The 22,506-nt window shown below is 35.4% G+C and overlaps 1 protein-coding gene and 1 long non-coding RNA gene across 3 annotated transcripts in view; both read left to right on the forward strand.

The window, feature by feature from the left end:
• The window catches only part of LOC136790358 (uncharacterized), a 43,350-nt gene extending 21,537 nt beyond the window's left edge, over window positions 1–21,813 (forward strand). The window contains exon 2 of the long non-coding RNA XR_010830155.1: window positions 6,619–21,813. This is a non-coding gene — a long non-coding RNA (uncharacterized lncRNA). The remainder of the gene's footprint in view (window positions 1–6,618) is intronic.
• Window positions 1–22,506, forward strand: part of CAMKMT (calmodulin-lysine N-methyltransferase) — a 221,182-nt gene that overhangs the window by 49,606 nt on the left and 149,070 nt on the right. The gene's annotated exons all lie outside the window — the stretch shown is intronic.

Below are 22,506 nucleotides of genomic sequence, written 5' to 3' on the forward strand. Positions count from 1 at the left end.
AGTTTGAGATTTGGTGGAAGCAGGGTCATAATGCACTTGGCTACCATAAAGTAAGAGTGTCCTGGACAAAGGGAAGCATGCAATATAGACGGGACTTTTAATTAAGTAATGTTTAAATAGATGGAATTTTCTTTAAATTCGTAAGACAAAGTTCTCTCTTACCATATGATGATATATAACTCTGCTATGCATGTTTGGTTTTTTGTTTGTTTGTTTTTATTATTTTTGCTGTGTATGTATACCAAAAGATGCTCACTGCAATGAATTAATAATTGGGCTTTACAGCTATTCTATGAGCAAAAGAGTATTTACAGTTTTCATACCAGCTTTATCAGAAATTGTCTTATACATCAATTAATTACCCTTCATAGCTCTACTTCAACATACTATGTACTAAACTTCTTCCCCCTAAAAAGTTCTTTGTATTTTATTGGTTGCAAAGTATTTTTAACTAAGGGGAAAAAAATGTGAGTAATGGTGTTTTTAAAGAAAATATCAAACTCTGTGATAACCAAGGATGTACTCAAGTGGCATGAATACTTCAGTTCCAGATGGGTCAGCTTTAGGGGTCAAGTTGTGAAGAGAAAGCCATCACACACACTTCATCAACACCGTGGAATGAGAGACCAGTGCATTTACTGAGCAATGGATTTCCAGTGAGCGTATAAACTAATTGGTGGATGAACATGCCCCAGGAGCAATGATTTTAAGGTCATAGCAGGCTCAGTGAATTGTGCTGACTTACACTGTGTCTCACTGATAGCTGATCTTACCAATGAGCAGTTTAGAGGCATTCAAGCCTGAACTCTCTTCCATGTGCCTTGAATGGCATGTCAGCGGTCACTGTTTCTGACATCCTTTATATTTGTCCAGTCAGCTCTAAATCTTTAGGTTGGGCTTCAGCGTACTCAGGAAAGAAAAGAGAGAAGCAATTATTTTCAGTCATTGAGTTCTGAAGATCTTAGTGTTAATTATGCCAAACACGGCTGGTTCATCAACAAACCAGAAATGTTAAAGAGAGGAGAGAGAGGGAACTGATATTTTTGTGATCAAAAGTATCCCAATTATAACTTTCTATTTCTTGGATTTTACTTTGATTTCTTCTCATTTGTTCTATGTTTGCACTGAAAATATTAGTTGGGTTAATACACATTTTTATATGATGTGGCAAATTGACAAGCTGAAAAATTGCTGTAACAATATTTAAGAAATTAAATAATGAACATCTTGGTCATATATCCCTTCCCTGGTAGCAGTGTATTGCTTCTCATGTGAAACATTTTCTTTTGTTTTGGATAAATGTTTACTCATTCTTTGTCTGCTGTGAGTACAAAACAGAACCATGCAGAGGTCCTTTTAAATTTGCAGTCAATTAAGGAATGCTACAGTAGCTCTAATTCCCTTTTTTGGAGGGGAAATGAAAAGCTAATTTGTTTTATGATTGCTAAGCCTTTGTTGAGAGTATGTTTTCTTTAATTATAATAGTAGTTAAGTAGTTTAAAAAAAACTTTGTTAATAATTTTTAGATGAAATTCAGCAGAAGGTCTATTTAACATTGTCTAAGAGTCTGGACGTGTTCAGTGATCCTAATAAAGTAAAAATAAAATAACAGAGTTAACATTCTTTTGTCCTTAGCATTTAACATTTAATAATGATGACACTCACATAAAAATATTTTTTTAAGCATGAATTTCTGGGAGTGTTAAACACAATCATTTAATTCGAAGCACTTTTGTGTATGTTTGTATATGTCCATATTTGTGAATTATATAGTATGTGCAAATATGCACATTCTATAAGACTGTGGGCTGAAAATTCAAATACAGTGTTGCATTAATAATCTTTGAAGCAAACCATTTATCTTCTGTAGTGGGTGAAGATACGCAAATCTCTTTTATCAGGAAGTTATTTGCATCAGGTTTTATAAAAAATAATATTCTAAAGAGAGGGGAAAAAAGCTTGATTCCATCATTTAATATAAATAGTATGATTTGTTTAAGGGAAATGGTTCATTGTGGCCTTCCTACACAACGTTTGTTTTCCAGAAAGGTCCTCCCTTAGGACAGGGTAAGGAAGCAACCACAGGCACCCTGCTGGTATGCGTTAGAACAAGCTGTAGTACTGGTTGATAGGCTTGTATACAAGATTAAAACTGGAAAATTGATGTTTATCATACAGATATTTTAATGGATGCCAATGTGTTCCCACGTATCTGCAGATATGTGCCTGTACAGAGCTTCACGCTCTTGAAGGGAACTCCTATTTTACACGATTCAAGTTAATTTCAAAAAGTTGCAGAACCTTTTAAGCAGATTTTACAGTTGTTTAGCAAATGTAGACCTTGACTGTTCTTGACAGTTCTCCTTCCCAGATTAACAGGAAACAATCAGAGTTAGAATCAAATATGGAATTAGTTTATATCCTTGCTATGTGTATTAAATGAAGCAATATTGTAATTAAAATGCAGATAAACATTGTGGAAATCTCATGTAACTATAATAAATGGAATGTCCTCATCATATGAGCTCACTTCATTACACTCTATTACTTTATCCTCTTGTAGTGTCTCTGCAGCTGCTTTGTTGGGGGATATCAATATTCAATTACAGAAATTAAGTAATCAAATCAAATTTCTTTTATAATTTATACCAATGACATTTGGGGAAAAAAAAAAAAAAACCTGTTTCTGAGCAGGACCAGAGTGCAATTGCTTCAATAACTTAAAAGGAAAATAGAAGATTTTGGCTATTATGTTGGTTCACTACAGCACTGAGGACATATTAAAACATTAGTGCTTATGTATCAGCCTTAATATAAGAAGAACATTTTAACGTAATGTTAGCTGGCAAAGCCAGCAGAATTATGACTAACAACCTCTTCCTTATTCTTAACTCTTCAACTAAATAATAGCTTAAACGCTCCTATTTGACAAAATGGGAGTGGTTTTTTTGTAAGCTGTTTTATATTATATGCCATTTTAGCTTCTGGTTTTGTAGTGTTGCTACCTCTCTTGGTGCAAAACAAACCCAGCATCAGTATGGTGTAAGACTTTTTTTTCTGTGTAGTACAGTGAGAAAGATGGATCTATTTTTCACATCACCTAACATCACAATATCTGTGGTCAGAAATGAGGAAAACCAGTGAATTAGCAATAACAAACAGAGTGGAAGTATTAATAGTGAAATTGAGGGAAGAGTAAGGTAAAAAGACAGAACTTATCAGCTGGTAGAATTTAAAAAAGTACTAATGAAGAGTGAAAACCAGCGTCAGGATTGCAGACTTGCCACTGAGATAATGTATTTGCTACTCGGTAGCTACAAAACAGAGAGCGTAAGAGAGCACAGAAAAAAATGTGCAGAAAGCTTTTTTCTTTTATGACTCTGCTAGCCAGCATGGAGGAGGCTACGTCAATGACAGAGTAGAACTGTGAAGATAGAGAGAGCTTAGAGCATGCTGATAGAGAAGTTCATATGAGTTTGCAGATGGAAGTGTTGGGAGAGAAAAGAATAGAAGAAGACTTGAAAGAATACTGAGAAGGAGGTGGAGGAATGTATGGAAATCTTTAAAAAGAACTGAATAATGTAATAAGAACTGAAGGATATTTGATTACGGGGAAGAGTTTTTTTTGTAGAGGTTCATATGAACCCAGAAGAGAGAGAGAGGAAGGAGAGGCATGGCAGAAATCTATGGAGAGATCAAAGGGTGAAGAAAAAAATAATTTCAGTGTAACACAAGAACATTAGTGGTGTTATTCCTGTAGTTTTGAAAATACTGGAAACAGGTCATTTATGAAGAAGCAAAAGTAGATTGAATAGGATAAATACTCAGAGTGACTTGAGCCAAAAAAAGAAGAGGAGGAGCCTCATAGTAAGAGAAGGGGTAAGTAGGGCAGTGTTGTAGGTCTCAGAGCAAGAGCAACTGTGCTTGTATTTGCTGTTTGGGAATCTTAAATATCTGATTACCAAATGTGTCTTTAAATGTCTGTTCCGTCCTCTTTTTTTTTCCCCTTTCCGTGTAAGTTCTTTTTCTATTTTGTTGTTCATAGTTGCCAATACTTAGATCAGTTTACAATTCCTGTTTGTTTGTATATGTAAAGTATTTATATATTTTTGTCCTTATGTTCTTTTCTTTCCAGACTTGGTTTACTTTAGCTGGTTGTCACTTGAAATATCTCAGTATCACTTTCCAGAGGCTTCTGTATTGTTTCACTAAGTACACTGACAGAACAGATGTGTTCACAGCATTTTCAGTAGTGAACAGAATCCCCCAGTGAACAAATGCTGCTGTTTTGGCAGGAGCTATATATAATCAGAGAAAATGTTACAGCAAGTAAATGGCTGGCATCTCAGAGCCTGAGAGGTCTGTATGAACGCAGTCCATCTCCAGCGTATAGTGGAAAAAGGAAAAGGTATTAGAAAAAAAAAAAGAAAAAAGTTTTGTCTTCATGTCTTGAGCTGATAATGTTAGAATTAAGATAAATCCTATAATTTTCTTATATTAACTGTTTTGCTCAGAGTAACTCTTAATAAGTGAAAAACAGCATTTACTAAAGGATAAAATACCAGTTTAAGGTAGAAGAATATATACAGTGTGCTTTTAAATGTTACAAAAGAGAACTGAAAGTAATTTGCAAACAGTTTTATTTTGTTCGCAAATGTAAGTGCTTTTCTGTGGTACCTTGTTTTTAGTAAATCTTCTCACTCAGTACCATGTCCCACATTATATAATCTATCATTTTATCTTTTCATTCTATCAAGGCACAGCATACCTAGCTAATCCATCAGAAATCCCTTTCCTTATCAGTCACTCAAAAGTGGTTATACTGTGCAGTTTGACAGCATTAGACATCACTTACCTTCATAAACTACAGATTACTTGTGGAAAAAAAGATTATTTTTTTTCCTCTGTTTGAGGATGCCTTGACTTTATGGAGGTTTCATTGTTTGTTTTCCTTGATTCCTGCTTTTTCCAAAATGACTGAAAAAGATTCATCAAAGAATCACAAAGTTACTTTTATTGTCCGTAACATTATATATATATTTTTATTCATAACTTTCTGTGTTATTTTTCTACAAAGATTTGGATTTTCACATCTTCTTCCATTCTTTTCTCAGCACAGTGATTTTAAATAAAGTATTTTTACGTAGTAAAGAGTTTTTTTGTTGTTGTTGTTTAAGATAATTTCCATCCTACTTCATAGGTGAGGAACTTTGATAATACTTCAGGTGTATCAAAGATCTGAGGCCTTGGACACCCTGACAGCTTACATGAATGTAGTTTTGACATGGTACATCACAGCTGCCTTTCTGGAGGTGTTATGATATGTTGCGTAGTGTTCTACTGTGGAGCTGATAGTGGAAATTTGACACTAGATACTATAGGATTCTCAACTGATGGTATACTACATAGTACAGCTATGTAACTGATGGTATACTACATAGTACAGCAATATGTGCTATAATACAATTCTTACATTAAGCCAGATGAGAATTTAGTATTATACTTTCTGTATATTGTTGTGGATTCTAGCCTGGTTATTGTGTGTATTTAAGGAAATTTGCATAATTTTGACATTTAAAAACTAGTGCAATCTGTCATGCATGTTAATGCTTCTTGCCAAGAATGCTGGAAGTATTTTTACAAAAATAATAAATTTGACGTACGTTTTAGATAGCTTTGTCATCACTGTGTGATAGTATCAAGTATGAAAGGATGGGTAGTGATACCTCACTACTCATAAAGGGACATCCCCTTTTATCAGTCAGCAGACCTCCACTTTGTCTCATCTATTTTGTTGGATTGTATTATAGCGTGAAAAAAGAATTGTTTCTGTGTGCATAAGAATTCCTGACATTGTTTTCTGTCCCACATCTAAAAGCCTTCTTCTTTGAGAAGTTAGTGAGTAGTGCCTGATTAATTTAATTAAATTATTTATTTAAAATAGTTATTCCAGTGTTCAGAAGTTGGGGCAATTCTTAAGTACTCTATGAGGAAGCCATATGATGCATGAAGTGAATGTGAAATGAAATGAAATGTGAATTAGTTCTGAAGCATCCAGGAATAGGTTTTTAGAGGAAGAGGTGAATAAGTATGGTAGGAGGTGATTATTAACACAGAGTTATTATTAACACAGTGTTAAAAGTTGGCATTAACATTTGTTGACATTAGCATTTTATATTAATTTAATGAGGGAGAAAAAAGTGAAAACTAGGGACAAGTGCTATCCAAAGGTCACATTAGTGTTGCAAAGATCCTTTTACTGATACTGTGGTATTCAGGCACAATGGGATTTTGGATGTAATGTTAGCTGTACTTGTGAAACTCTGTGGAGCTGAGTAGGCTTGATCCTCATTTACATTAATTTAGGATATTGGTTTTGGGCTGAAAGTCTTTTTATTATTAACTAACAATTCTGTTATTAGTTTTATCCGAAGGATTATATGATTTTTGCATAGTGCTTTTTTTTGTGTGGACACTTAACAAGTATGTCTACACTACTTTTGCTTACTCTTATTTTCTTGGTGCTGAAAGCCTCCAGTCTTTTATTTACCTAGTCTTCTTAATATGTATGGTCACAATTAAGATTAATAAATGATATATATATTTTTTTCTCTCCAGTGCTGAAACTCTACCTGACAAATTTCATCACATAGCAAATGTTTTGCAGCTGGACTGTGGACTGTGGAAACTACAGGATTATAATGGAAACTGAGGAAGCATAAACCCCAATGTTGCTACTTAACAACTCAGTTGCATCAGTGGCATCCTTGTTTTCCTAATCTTGAAAAATAATTTGTTTTCTCACAAAATAAGGATAATATAGGGTTTTTATATATATATTTATATATTGTTTATTCTATGGTTCTGTTGATGAAAATAAAGAAGTCAGTGATCTAGCCACAGAATTCATTATATTTATTTACAAGTCATCAGATCTTGTTTTTGTCTCTATGGTTCTTTCATAGCTGTGAGCCATTCTGGCATGCCTTTAGGTTTATGACATCCTGCTGTGTAAGGATGTTTCAATGGTGGTTTCTAGATGCCTTTTTATAGTTTTTTTTAAATTATTTTTATAGTATGCTAAATTATATCATGAGCTATTAAGATAGGTTATGCATCCGTTAGTTTAAAAACATCTCTAATTATTTCACTGCTAAAATATTACTGCATGTGTGCTTCAGGCATGATTTTTTTTGCTAACAACCTATTATGTATTCACAGGAGCAACAATGCGAATTCATACCATTGGGGAATATTATTTAATTTGGCAAATAGAGTATTTTTATCATTCATGTGTTGTTTAGAATAAATATATCCATGAAAGCAAACACAAGGATACTGTATGTTCACATTCTGTAAATCTTTTGTTTTACTTCCATTAAGGCCAGAATTAGTCAAGCACAAATGGAAAACATGTAGTAGCTTTAAAGTAAAATAAAATTGGTTTTGATTTAGTTCAAGTCAGCCATCTCATTTAAAATTAGCCCAGGGGTCTTGTAAAAATGCTAGTAATCTAAACATAATAATGCACATTGCCCAATTGCTTCTGTATATGATATAGGTTCAGTGCTGTAGTGCTTTGACAGCCCATTACTGAATGTAATGAACAGCTATTTTTAAACAGAAGAAATTCAGGTTGACAGCTTGGCAATGAAATTCAGCTAGTGGCATAATTTTTGTCGTCTTCGGTATAGAGAGTGGATTTCAGTTTAGTTTAAAGAAATTTGTATCATGGACTTTATGGAGCAATCATTTTTTGCTTCAGTTTTACTAAATACTTTCTGAACTGCTTGAAGTAAAGCTGAATTTTGTCAAATCCCCAAGCCCACACTCCTGTCAGGGTAGAAGACACTCTGTGTGAAGTTAGTGATTAATAAAAATAAGTTGAAATCTTAAGGAAGAGAATGTACTGGAATTGAATTTATAATCAGAAACCTTCTTTTTTTTTTGCTTTTAGTTGAATAAGAGAAATCTGTAGATCCATAAGCCCTTCAAAAGGGATTTAAGTGTGAGTCAATAGCAAACTAAGAGAAGAGACAGAGCAAGTAGCTGTCAAATTGCACATATTTTGTGGTAGAAATCTATAACATCAGGCCAGGCTCCCATCTATCATTTTCCTTATCTCAGTTGGCTACTGCATTGGGAAGTAAATAATATTCTGCCTTTCTTCTTTTTGTTTGTCTGTCTTTCCTGCTCTGCCATCCTTGGACTTCTCTGTGGTATTAGTCAGAGACAAGTTTAAAACCTACTTTTTTCAGACTCTTCTCTGTTGAGATTAAAAAATAAATGATACCTCTTGGGATCATTAGCGAGTTTGCCATAGGGCAAGGAGGAGGATGCTCCCTTTGCCAGGACTGGCGTTTGTGCTCCCACTTTTCCTTTCTGCCAGATTGATGGGATCCAGCAGTGCTGTGATGTGATTCTTGGCACATCTAGTGACTCTGACCAGCCTCCTCCTTCTCTCCTGGCAAACCCTGCTGGACTGAATGCCATGTCACTCTTTCAGTTAACTTCATGTTTCCAACCACTTGCTATCTTTTTCCAGCTTCTTCCTATGACCGTCAGCCATCTTTTTACAGCACTTCACTGAGATTTCTGTTTAAGACCTATCTTTCTTGTTCCATGTTCTGTAAGTACACTGAGAGAAAGAATAATTTGCATCACTGGAGAACTTTGGGTAAAAATATGTGCCCTCACATTCAGTGATTTTAATCATACCTGTTGGATATTCAAAACTCTGATTCTAACCACTTCCTCAAAAAATCAGCCCATGGCTTGCATCTTTTCCAAAATCACTGCAGTAAACTGCCTTATCATAGAACCATAGAATGGCTTGGGTTGGAAGGGACCTTAAGGATTCTCTAGTTCCACCCCCCCTGCCACGGGCAGGGATGCCACCCACTAGATCAGGCTCAGCGCCTCGTCCAGCCTGTCCCTGGGGACATCCACAGCTTCTCTGGGCAAAGTGTTCCAGTGCCTCACCATCTCTGAGTGAAGAATTTCCTCCTAACATCTAATCCAAATCTCCCTTCTTTTAGTTTAAAACCATCCCCCCTTGTCCTATCATTATCTTCCTGAGCAAAAAGTTGCTCTCTTGCTTATAAACCCTCCTCAGCTACCTCGGGTGAACTGAATGTTCTGAATGACTTCTATTTTTGCTGACTTCTACTTTTGACTGTTAAAGCCATTTTTTTCTTCCCAGTAATCTCTTGTTCCAATTCTTATGCCTTGTTAACACTTTCCTTTTTACGTCCTACATTACATCCAATCCCTCTGCAATAATCCCTTTCCAAATCTATCCTCATTCTGAAACAGTTCTTGCTACATTCTATGACCCTTGTTTTCCATCTTCCCATTTCTCACTGGGGTCTGTTGCTGTACCCTGGAGAACATACAGTATACTATGTTTGTTTGGTTCCGGTGTGTTTTTTGTTTTTGTTTTGTTTTTTGGTTTTTGGTTTTAAGAGGCTTGTCTGTAAAAGTGTGTAGGATAATACATCTATACGTAAATCTAACATACCTCATTCAAGTCTGCTAATGCTTTGTGTTGACAGCATGTATGAATGGCAGAATATCCTTGACCCAAATCTGGGTTCAGAAATGCAAATGGGGTTTTAATTTATGGATTATTATCATTACTTATTTTTGTGGATTACTCAGAATATGCCTTCTCCCTTCAGAATGAATGGGATATATCCAGTCTATTCTGACTTTGAATAGCTTGGTAATACTTTAATAAAGTGAAGCAGTAATATCAAGATCCATCATTCCCAATGATTTTCTTTCATTTAAGTTATTTTTGAGAGGTGCTGGTGTGCTTTGCATATGCAGTTTTTGCCTGCTGATCTCATAGTGCTTTCACTCTGCTGTGACAAACCTGCATAAGACCATTCATTAGTCCAACCTTATTTTCCATGAGAATACCCCACGTGTTGGAAAAGAATGCTGAGGAATGCTTGGTGAGAAGGGGTCTGTGATAGGCAGAAAGCTGATTCTGAAGAGGTAGAGTTTATCAGTTCCCACAGGGCTTGGGAAGAAAGGGCAGGCTGTTACAGAGGTATATAACAGTTAAGGTGACATGTGGGGATGATTTAATAGGGTTGCATTTAAATTATCCTTCTGTGAAATGACCAATAAAAAACAGCTAGTCTGTATTCCTTTTTTTTTTTTTTTTTTAAATAGAAATTTGTTCTGAACTGTTTTGAGTCATCTGAAATTCAAGGAAGGCCAGATTTTAATTTCTCATTTATTTCTGTGTTGAGGTTGGCTGAGCGAAGGGAATCATTATGTAGAAATGATGACAAGACAAAACAAATGTGATAGTTTTCCCTCCTTGATTCTGTCTATTTTAAGCACTAGAGCTCTTATTCAATTTTCTACGAAATATTTGGAAGCCTCTCTGACCTCATAATATAATGAAATCTTCGTGCTAGTGCTTGGAAAAAAAGTGAAGGGCATAATTGCTATGCATTTCCATGTGGTTCTCTGTGAGTTAGGTTTCTCCATCATGTGGAGTACTACAGTGTGTACTAATTGGTACCCTTGTTGATAACCTCAATTGAAAGAGCAAGAATTAAGAACCAAATTGCAACCTCCCTGAAGAAATTCTTTAGAAAGAATAGTTAACTGGAAGACTCTGTTGGTTTTCTGCATTTGCCTGGGGTGTTCAGGGGAATGAAACATATACCCCTCCCTATTCAATTCTAACACATGAATAGACATGTTGAGTCAAGAGGAGACAGGCTACCTGGGAATGATACTACTTTTAGACATTCATAAGTACAGAAGTATTTCGATGTATGACTGAATAGTTGGTTCACTGAACCTCCTTCTTAAAATGATTCTTTGTTTCATCAGAATTTCTGGGACAACATGGGGGAACTAGATCTACATACCCATTAATCATGCTGAACCCCTTTTACTGGAGATCTGGAGATGTTTTGGTCTTGAGGGTTATAGTTTATTTAGTGTTTCGAGGCCACCTACTAAAAGACCTCACACACTGAGGCTCCTAATGTAGTAGAATTCTTAAGTCTGTGCTTAAATTACCCTACCTAAAGAATTTTTAAACAGTCTGTTAATATAACTTAAACAAGTTTATCTTTCTTTCAAAGGCAGAAAAGACTGGCTAAATTTGAGGAATGGATGTTGTAGTTATGTCCTAGACCAAGAGAAGTGTTTTCATGGGTCTGAGCAGCACTGCCTTGTGGTTGATGACTAAAGTATTCAGCTGGATCTCAGTTTTGAGATAATGCCTAATAATGCAATGTCCATGTAAGAACTTAGCCAATGAATTCAGTACTCCTTAATAGGTACTACCTTGATTTAATGGTCTTATTCTTCCCTCCCACCCTCCCATGCCAAGTACCAACGTATTCACAGACTCCATCTCAGTATGTGAACAGCTAAGTAATAATTTACTCACAGTGTTAGCGTATGAAGGGAAGAATGTAAAGCAATGGAATAAATAATAAAGAATCAGAAACTAAAGCTCCTAAATAAATTAGATTGGAGGTGTAATATCTCCTAACCTATCAAGTGTGTAACAAAAGCATTTTTGGAACATATTTCCTCTTTCTTGTGATCTCTGCCTTTCCAAGTAGAGCGTATGCTGTTACTCTTCAAAAACTAATACTCCAGTTACGTCTGACCTTGTGAAGCAGCTTCTCAGTCATTCTTTTCAGCATCAACTGTAATCATAGCACAAACCCTTATTATGATGGGCACATAACTCACTCTCTGTCTCTCTCTAAAGAGCAAATACCAACACTGCTTGATAGCTCAACAAACAGTGGTGTTGGAGAAGGACTGCTCACAGTCTGCTGTATGCTTTACTTCTACCAATCTAATGCAAAGTAACTTTACTGCTTCATTGGACTTTTCTAGTTTGTAGACAAGTGTGGTTTTCATTCTGCAGAAGTAAAACTATGTGTCTGCACTCTGCTAAGAAAATAATTAAAAGACCTACGGTTGACTGTAGCTATTTCAGAACAGTGCAATATTCTGAAGCAAATATTCTGAAGGGAAGTCTCCTTATTCACCTAGTATTTTGTATGTGTACTCACTATGGACTGTTGCCCTCAGGAGCACTTATAGATATGCATTTGTCCTGGTATAGTTCTTTTTTTTTTCCCCTTTCATTTTGTTGTTACTTCCTTTTCTTTTATTATCCATGAGTAACAGCACTCATGAAGGACTTTTGTAAGCAGTTTGCATGTTTTGAAATAGCACAGACATCTGAGGAACAGTTATTTTAGTTATGTTGACTTCATAAGTATATTTTAATTCTACCCAGAAGAGAGGAGTAAGGGAACCCTTATAAAAAGCATTGTAAGGACTAGCAATTTTGTTTTTCTTCACCCTTTCATCTCTAGGTAAAAGTTTTAGGAAAACTTCTTGAATAACCTTACAGTCATAACGACACAAACTTCGAGCTGCTCACAACACATCAGGTTTCAAACTGAAAGCACAAAATATAATTCTCATGTTTCCTCTCTGAGAATGAGTACTGACACACCTCCTGCTTCCATACATGTCCTGGAGGCTGGCTGGAGTAAAAGGGGAATCGCCCTGCTTGGCTGAAGACCAGCCAGCTCCACAGGCTTCCTTGTAGTGCTGGAACGCTACAAAAAGGAAGATGTTGTCCTCTCCACAAATATTTTCTTAATGTATGTACATTTTTCAAGCTTACTGCCATTTACCACAACTTACCTTTTCTGATACAATTAAGTATATCATCTCTGTTTAGTAAAAAATAGCAACATACTAGCTGGATTTCAGTTGGGCTTTTGAGTTATTGTTCAGCTATTCATTAATACTGGATGGGAGAGAGAATAATTCTGGAATGGGAGGGAAGAAAGGCTGGGACATTTTTTTTAATTTTCTTTGATGATTTTTGGCATCATGGCATATTACCTTTTGTTTTGTTTTTTTCCTCAGGCTGATTCCTTTCAAAATTGTAAAATTATGCACATGCATAATGCACATTGAGGTACATATTACAAGTCTGGATATAAGCGGAAGTCAAAATGCTTCAGACTAACTGACTGATCATATGATGTAAAATGGCTGACATTGGTTCTTGACCAAGATAATTGTCTTGAATTGCAAAGCTTCCCTGTCCATGTATAAAGAAGGATTGGTTAATGCTTTAATGAGAAAAAGTTTAAATCCATGCTCAAAAGAGCATTAGATTTATCCTAACGTTTGTAATGGCTCTTTATACTTTCTTATGCGCAACTATAAGTACCTTGGAAAATGCAAAATTTGAGAACTACTTGTCAACATTTTGTGAAATACCCTCAAGTGAAGTTGTTTTATAGCTGTCTTTTTACTGTGTTGTGAATGTTCCAACAGACATACAGTAAATATTCAGTGATTGTTTTGCCACAAAGTAGTTTGCTTTATTTCAAATTTTTTCTGTTAAGATTATTAAATAATACATGTCTTTAATTTTCAAGTTTTTTTTTTCTCCTGTTACGATGTGATGATTTCACTATGGGATTAAAACACGGTGTTTTAATGCATAGTGTTCAATCAAAGTAGAATACTTAAACTAGGTAAAAAAAAATGTTATGAAGCTGAAGTTTCCCTGAGAGAGTTGTGAGCAGAATCAAAACAGTATTTTAAAAAGATCACACTGGAAAAAATAACACCCCAAACAGTAACAGCCTGCTCTCCATCACCCCCAACATTTAATAAGTGGTCTTTTCAGCTGATAGAGTCCTAAGTGATTTTTTTTCCTACTTAAGGCCATTCTAGATATGCTTGCTAAGTGGACCTAACAGTACTAGTATATTTTATGTTAGCAAGTCATGATAGAAAAGTGCTTGAAGTTCAGGGGGCATTTGTCTCCTTTCTCACAAATTCATTTAAGTACCAGTCTTGCCATAGCTTTAACTGGGGCAGACAACCATACAAATGACTTGAGATAAAATGAAAATAATGGACTGAGCTAGGTGCCGGGGGTGGTAGTTACACTGCATACACATCAATAAGCATTGAGTGTTATTCTATGCTAATGTAAGCCTGATGGATCAGCTTTCGCTTTTAGCCTAGAGGACCATTAAGCACTAGAAGCTGGGTCAAACTGATATAGTAAGGCAGACGTACCCTAACAGTTGGCAACAGTAGTTAACAAGCAGTAATTTGCTATGTGTGAGACTAATATTGTTTAAAGTCTTCATGATCAGAGAAAGGATAATACTTCTTTGTTTAATTTCCTTTTGCAACCTCAATTCATTTGGAGGAAAAAAACAAAACAAACAAAAAACCAAAACACAATCCACAAAACATTAAGATGCAAAAATGAATAAAGCATTGACCAGTTCTTTTGGAAATCATGTATTATTGTATGCTACAGAACATCAAAGCATTATATACAATTTTCAAAAAATGCAAGGAAATTCTCATAGGATAATATTGTGTAATTGAAATACATAATTTATTATTTTAATTCAAATTAAATACCATTAATTGCTCATAAATTTATAACCTTGAATGTATTAAAATGTAAGTCTTCATCCATAGCGACTACGTTTCAAAATGTCTAAGTTACAGAAATATTTTGAAGATAAAATAGAAAAAATGCCACTATTTACACAGATGTCACTTTGAAGAGAATTTTGTCCTTGACTTGAGACGAAGATAATAAAGCATTACCTTTATTCTGTTTTGCTTATGCTTTGGTACCGTTGCCTCTGATGCAGATACTGTTTAAGCTGGTGGCAAGGTTTAGCTAAATATGTCTAAATACATTGAAATGTAGAAGAGTTGTTTGTTTTCCATCTCTTTATAACATTGTTTTATTCCCATTTTTATCAGATTTTGTTCTGTGTGTAAACCTGCTACGTGTACAGCTTTTGACAAACAAGATCACATGGTCAGTGCTGACGAATGTTAACAAAAATCAATATAATGTGTTAAATAAGGTATATCGCTTGTATGTTTCAGAGGCATACTGAAAAACTAGGCTTTGGTTGGTTTAGGCTTTGATCTTTTTGCTTTGGTGCTGTGGCCTTATGCACCCTCAGCTTAGCTTTGTTGGGGCTATTGACAATTTATGCTGTCAGGGCCACTGTTTGTGGTGCATGTTGTGTTCAGTTTATCATCTGTTGGGAATATTTATTTTTTCTTCCTTGCTAGTACAGCATGGCTTGGTTGGGAAAAATGGAGAAGTGGTCCATTATAGTAGTACCTTTTGTAAATTTCAGAGACTTGTTGCTCCTCAGGAATGAGGGAGCACTTTCGCACAACAGAGTTACTGTGATAATGCCTAGACTCCTGGATAACTCAAATGATGACTAGAGAAAAATGTGGGTTGAAGACAGAGGAATATTACATATATCTGAATAAGAAGATATGGTTGCGGATTCTCTGGCCTTCATATCCTCTTCATGTTATCTGTATATTGCAGAAGTAATACCCGTGCTTCATATCTGCAGATGTAGAAATTAAAAATTCTCTATTTCAGTCATCAATTATAATACTCCCATTTCCTATAACATCATTTAAGGTTTAAGGACTTAAACAGTGTGCAAACACAGGTAACTTGTTTTCCTTTTCGCTTTCTTGAGAACTACTTCTGTTGGTTTTTTGAAGCTTACAAAGGAAAAAAAGTTAGCTAAAAGTGTCTTGCCTAAAATGCCTTTTGGACTATTGGCCTTTTCTTTAGAATATTTTTTTCCTAGTTTTTACATAGTATGACTAAGTTTAACGGTTTTTTCTTTCATGGTGCTTTTGTGTCTGTGAATTAAAGTTGTGTGAAATTCAGTGCATATTGAAAAGATAAACTTAAAAACAGCAATGTTTCTTCTACCTAAGGCAATTCTTTATTTTTAGCTTTCAATGTGTGGTTAGCCTTGATGTTTTATGTAGAGGTATTGTTAGAAGTTCGTTTGGTATAACATATTCTTATTGATTGAAATGTGTTTACTTTCCTGAGAATGAAAATGGCAATATATAATTTAGCTTCCACTTAATTATCAGAATATTTGTAAAAAATGTGGGTTGTAAAAGGCATCTCAATTCACAGAACAGAGAATAGAAAAGGGTAGTTAATTTTTTTTGTTTGGTTTGGTTTTCAGGCATTGATGAAAGAAATGCTATACTGAGATAGATGTCTGTTAATTGCTGATGACTTCTCGTAGCAGAGTTGGCTCATTAATCTTGTGTAAGTTTATTATGTTGGTTTATTAATCTGTATGTAAGAAGACGAGAGTAACTCATCACAGAATGGGACTAGAAGTCCAGAAATTAGACATTTTGACGAAATATAAAGAAAAAATAAAAAGCTTATGAATTCCTATTTCTAGGATACTAAGAAGGGAGAAAGAATAACATATACTTCAGATTTGGACAGCCTGTATGTGATGCTGTGGGATCTCCAGATGATTTTGGGAAAGATTTAATCTGTTGTTAGTGGGGAAAATAAAAATAAAATAATAATTAAAAAAAAGTTTAAGGTAATATGTAAAGGATGAAAATGAAAGAAATGTGCATTAGGGAATGATAGGTATTACACTTACAGACCTTCTTGCATTTTCTGAAGAGTAACAGCATCAACAGTTTCATAAAATGTTGCATGCCCATTTAACTAGAGGCAAGATCAGACCTAAGCATTCAGGTCCAAAGTGGAATCAGAGGAGAGCACGTGGAAATAGCTGATCTTGGGTAGATTTCTGTGAGATTTCTGTGGAAGGCAGAAGTGTAGATTGTTGGCTTTGTCTCTTTTCTAACCAAAGTGGCTTGCCAAATGTTTTAATCTCTGTAGAAACCTATAGGAAAAAAGAGAGAAAACCTGAGACTATTTAGCAGCTCAGCAGAATTGTCATCAGAAACTTCAAGTGATTCTTTATGCACTCAGGCTGCACTTCTGCTTCTTCATTTGGTCCCTGATTGATGGTATTTGTCCCCCAAAAGGATGACCTATCCCTTTTTGGCACAGATCACCTGTCTGTACAGTAGTTAGCAAATTAATCATAATAGTAGTACAGGATCATCTACTTTAGAATACAAAATCTAGATGAACCTGAATTTGCTGTCTGCAATAACAGTTTGGAGAACTACCTATGTATCCTGCTGTCCTAGTAACCACCAAGACTGTAGCCGTGTTTTAGAATTGAAGGACTTTAAGGGTAAGAAAGGAAACATCACAGGAAACAAAGAGACAGGAAACCTGCCATCTCCTCATTTAGGAAGGTCCCAAACGTTTTGCTGGAACTCTAATTGAAAATTAGTAATTGCTCTGAACTAAGATGTTTTTCCCAATTCAGCAGATCACATCTGCAAAGTCATACTCATGTTTTATTCCTGAGTAAGGAATCCACTTAAAAAGAATTTAAATGTGACCCTTTTGGAATAGGAATATGCAGCATCTGCTGTGAAGAGAGATGCAGCCTTGGTAAAGGGGAAATGATACCAGGTGAACTAAACGAGCCAATAATACTGGTTCTTATAAACCTGAGCAGAGGACAACTTGACCAGGAAAAGGGCTGAGATACTACAGGTGACAAAGCTTATTAAGGCTCTGTGTACTGATGAGGAATTCCAGGCATATACCTAACTTGTCATTCCAATATAAATTGATGACTGAGTAAATTGACTCTGGGTCAGATCTCTCATTCATTATCATGACCTGTTGTCTTGGTGATTAGCTGGGAACAGACTCGAAGGCGACTAAGACTTCTAGGAGTGACACAGAACTTTGGAAATTGCATCCTGAATTGCCTATGGAAAGGAAAAGAAAGTGAGAATGCTTTGGATATTTCTCTGGAAGAAGAGAGGTTAAAGAATAGGTAGAGCTTTCATTAAGGTTTCAGTGTTGTTATTATTATTATTATTTATATAAATAAGGCAGGGACACCTTCCATTAGACCAGGTTGCTCAAAGCCCCATCCAACCTGGCCTTGAACACCAGGGATGGGGCATCCACAGCTTCTCTGGGCAACCTGTGCCAGTGCCTCACCACCCTCTGAGTAATGAATTTCTTCCTAATATCTAATATAAATCTACTCTCTTTTAGTTTAAAACCATCACTCCTTGTGAATTGTTACACAGAAGTGTTACACCATGCATTCACATTTTTTTTTTCATTTAACAAGAATTTGGAATATTCTGCTAAAAATTTGGAAAACTAGTTGCCATTTCTCTTTGCGTGAGTGTGTTTGTGAAGATGAGAACAAGATAAATATAAATTGTGGCATGTGGTTGATGTTTAAAATGGGATTTAACAAAAACTGTGCAAGTTTACAGTTCATTATATTTTTATGAAAAAATCTCTTAAGATGTTTAAAGTAGGACTGTAGTTCTGCAGTACTGGTGTAGATATTGTAATGTAGTACTCTACCTTCAAAGAAAATTATAGTATTTAAACTGTTTATGCCAACTGAATTTGAAATGATGACACTATAAGATTCTGGAAGTATATTGCTAAACAATGCAAGTACAGGATTTTAATCATTCTCTGATCAGGAATTTTGAAAATTGAAATGATATGTATTATGGTCAACGTGTTTTTTATGCACCTATTTATATTCTAGTGTCAGTTGAAGGGATGTGAGTATAACATTAACAATGTGTATTTTCAACTCATTTATTCCTTTAATAATTTTGTGTGGTACATTAATAGACGTAGTTTACTTTTAATATGCTTTGTGTGAAGTCCTTATGTTAAGAAAATGGAGAGATTATAAGAAATAATTGGCTTTGCATATTGTATTTTTTTTATTGTTTTGTCCCTTTGAAGATACAAGGCTTCATAATCACATCAAAGTATTAGTGATGACCTATTCTTGTAAAGTAAGTCAAGTAATCATATCCACATTATTTAATTACATGATTTCAATGGAAAAATAAGAGACTACAGTGGCAATGGGAGGTGTATAACAGGAAGGGAAATACAACAGCTTTCTGTTTCTTAAGACTGGATTCAAATCAGGAAAAAAGGAAAAAAAATCATGTACCAGGTTGACAGCATTTTCAGACATATACAGAACAGTTAAGTAATTTGGCAGAATTGTTAACTTTGATTTGAAGAGGACCAGATTTGGCCTGCCTGGACTATAAAAATGACACGTGAGATTATTCAGACTGTGCTGAAGATAATTGGTAGTTCATACCTATGAAATATGGTAATTCACTTAAGGAAATAGAAATTACATTATAGGTTATAATGTTCTTGATGTGTCCTATTACTGAATGCTTAAGCTCCAAGTCCCCCATGCTTTGAGCTATGCATGATTAGTGGTATGCAAGCTGCTGTAAAATACAGAACATCACTTACACAGACAGACAGTTATTTTCCTGGGCATGAACAGAGAGCTATTGCTCATACCCATACAGCTTTCCCACCTTCACTGGTTAGGTACCAAGGCAAATCAAGTTTGGGATCCTTTGGTTTTGGTAGTAATCTCTTCATAGCACAGTCTCTCTCCCTCCCCGCACCCCAACTTCTACAGCAGCAATGAGAACAATCATATAATTACTTAGCTACTTACTGTACTGGTGTAAGTTGTAGGCAGATGGTGAATGGCAAGCTGGAGATGATTATATAGTAAACACACTGATCTCTATAAGAAACATCCAAGGGAAAACATATACGGCAGGTATGAAGAGGATTTAGATGATCAAAACAACTAGAGAAAGAAAAAAGACTGAATGTGATTGGGTGACTTAATATGGGGTTATCAGAAGTAGGAGCACTTCCTACATAGTTAAGTATAACCATCTATTTTTTTAAAAGAAAAGAAATTTCCTAGTCCACATGTGATTCTAAAAAGATGTTTCAAATCAGTAGGAATACCTGTTTTTAAGGCTTTTGAGGTTGTTCTTACAAAACACTTGTTTTTGATTGAGTGGTAACTGGAATGGGTTTTTGGTCTCCAAAATTAGAGAGACATCAATATGACAGGTCCAAACAATGAGTTACTTCAGTAATGTAATATGTTAAAACAATCTCCATTCCTAATACACAGACAAAAGGGAGCTTTTTTAAAATTGAGTATTACGCACAGAAAAGCCTTGATTTATTTGCTAGATTTCTCTGCTCTGCCTAAACAGATAGCAAGTGGGGGAACAGATTTCCTTTCCTGTGAAAATTAAATTCAAAACCAGAGTTTTCAATTTGTTTATTTTCCAGCCTGGAAAGGAATTAATCTAATAATGTTAATAATAGTGTGGAAGAGGAGGGAATACGAGGCTGCAGTGTCCCAGTCTTTCTTTCTCATTGTTTTTGACCAAGTGAGTTAGTTGTGTTTGTATTTCTTTGTGGTGTGTTTACTATGATGTGACCTGGAACATCTTCAGAAGACAGGCCAAGGTAGTGGTTCCATGATGATGGTGGAGAGAACAGGAGAAAAAGGAGAATCTCCTTTAGTGGTAGCATTTGTATCAGGTTCATGCAGTACTTGATCTCACTGCCCACGGCTGTACTGCCGATTTGCTTGCTGTGTGCTCCTGTCCTCTATCTCATCCTGGGTAAATCAGCCATGTCTGTGTAGTTAATCAGTATATTAATCTAAGGGAAAAATAATTTTTGTTTTGGGGGTTAGTCTTCCATTGATCTTGTTCTACAACCCACAAATGTTGCGCTATCAACAAATCCAGTGCAAGAATGGCAGTGGGAATGTGTTGATGGGCCAGAAATGAGGAGGGGAAGGTGAGGAGAGGGGCCTTGTCTTTGGGCAGTGAACCAGTTAGATTGGATTACATATCACATAAAATTGCATCACAAAATAAGTTTATATCTCTGAAAATCAAAGGCCAACTTAAGACAGCAGACCCAGGTTCGTATATACTCTGACTCAGATAGAGAAAAGACGTAAAGCTGGTGAGACTTCATAGTACAGTTAAGTCAACCTAGTGTCTTAACTGTACCCAACGGACCTTTTGTGCTCCTTTCTTCCTCCCATCCTCCACCACTCCCCATGTACAGTCACTGTTTTGACTCCACATTGAGCTGTGCTGGGGCAGAATAAGTGAAAGCGGAGGCAAAACTGTTTGTTTATAGGTCTATTGTTCTAAACTTGGTCAGAATCAGTCATGGCATGCCTTTGGTTTTTGTTTTCTTCCAAAATGGAGGAAAAAAGTGTCATTATGTCACCCTAAGAAGTGAATTGAGTTGTGCTTTATTGCACTAAAGCAGTTGCTTTTATTAATTTAAACAACAACAACAAAAGAAAAATCAGATGGAAGAAGAACTTTCCCTTCACAACTTGCAGAAAGACTGAGTATTTCTAACAGAGCTCCTAGATTTTCAGGGATTGGTGAATAGCCAAGCATGTCATGTCTGTCTCTTTACAATATTTCAGTTTCCTTGTAGCTCTGTCATCATTAAGACCTGGAGGGGATATGTAGTAAACAAATTATGCTATTGTTTGTGTCCAATGAAGGAGGTAGAGGTGTCTTAGGAATGCCTCTCAGATATCTTCTCATGTTTCTTTTCTGCTTCTGTAATTTCTTTTAGCTACTGAGTGTTCTGAAAAACATTTATTTTGATATAAAACCTCAATAAATACATCTATGCTTTGCAAACCTCTGACTTTAATAATGTCCCTGTTTTAAGACCGTGCTCTTATATTATTCTGGTTTTGATTTGCTCTAATCCAAGTACCAGCAGAGTGGTATACAATATTCAATGTCTGTTTAGCTTTAATCTCTGAGTTAATGCTGTTCCTCTTGGAGAACTGTGCCCACTATTTTATTTATTTTGATAATGTGTGCTACTCGACAGAGTGAATCTCTGTTATGTGAGTCTCTTTGCTGTGATGTTATTTCACCTAGGCTTCTGAATACATTAAATGTGATTTAAATTTACCCTTTTGCTTTAGCATCTTTTCTTCACCCATGCTGGTCTCTCAGACATTAAAGAATAATGAATTTATGTATTTAATATAATTGTGATCCCTAGCATTATATATATAGTGGGGGATAGAAGCTGAAGAGAAGAAGGTGACAGTTTTGTAAAATTAGATATTTCTAGTCTTTTTACTTAAAGAATAAGAAAACTTACTTTTTTTCTCCTTGACTAGTCAACAACATTACACTCTTTCCATACAGTTGATTGCTTTTTAATTAAATCAGATGTATTGATTTGAGAAATCTCAACAGCACGTTAGTGGTTTTGTGTGTGTGTTTGTGCATACATTACTAAGTCTGATATTATTTGGGACTTTCAAGATGAATGTATTTTAATGATTTTCATCTTCTTTATAAGGCTATTCTGATACAACACTGGTGTGTTTGATGAAACAATTGCCCGCATAGAACTGAACTTATCCTACTTAGAAGTTACTTCTTGTTATTTTAACTTATGCTTTGGAAGGAAATTTGTTCTGCTGTAGGCTTTCTAATACATCACAGCAGATAACATTGTGTGAACAACAAGGGAATTTTTGTTTTTCTGCAAAATTGCATTTATTGAACTGAATTAAGAGAGTTCAGGGTCTGCAACTTCCTATCCCAAATCACCTGGCTAGTACTTTGACTCCAGGCAGAAGCTGGAGTTTG

The sequence above is a fragment of the Anser cygnoides genome, chromosome 3 (assembly GCF_040182565.1).
Source record: "Anser cygnoides isolate HZ-2024a breed goose chromosome 3, Taihu_goose_T2T_genome, whole genome shotgun sequence".
Taxonomy (NCBI): Eukaryota; Metazoa; Chordata; class Aves; order Anseriformes; family Anatidae; genus Anser; species Anser cygnoides.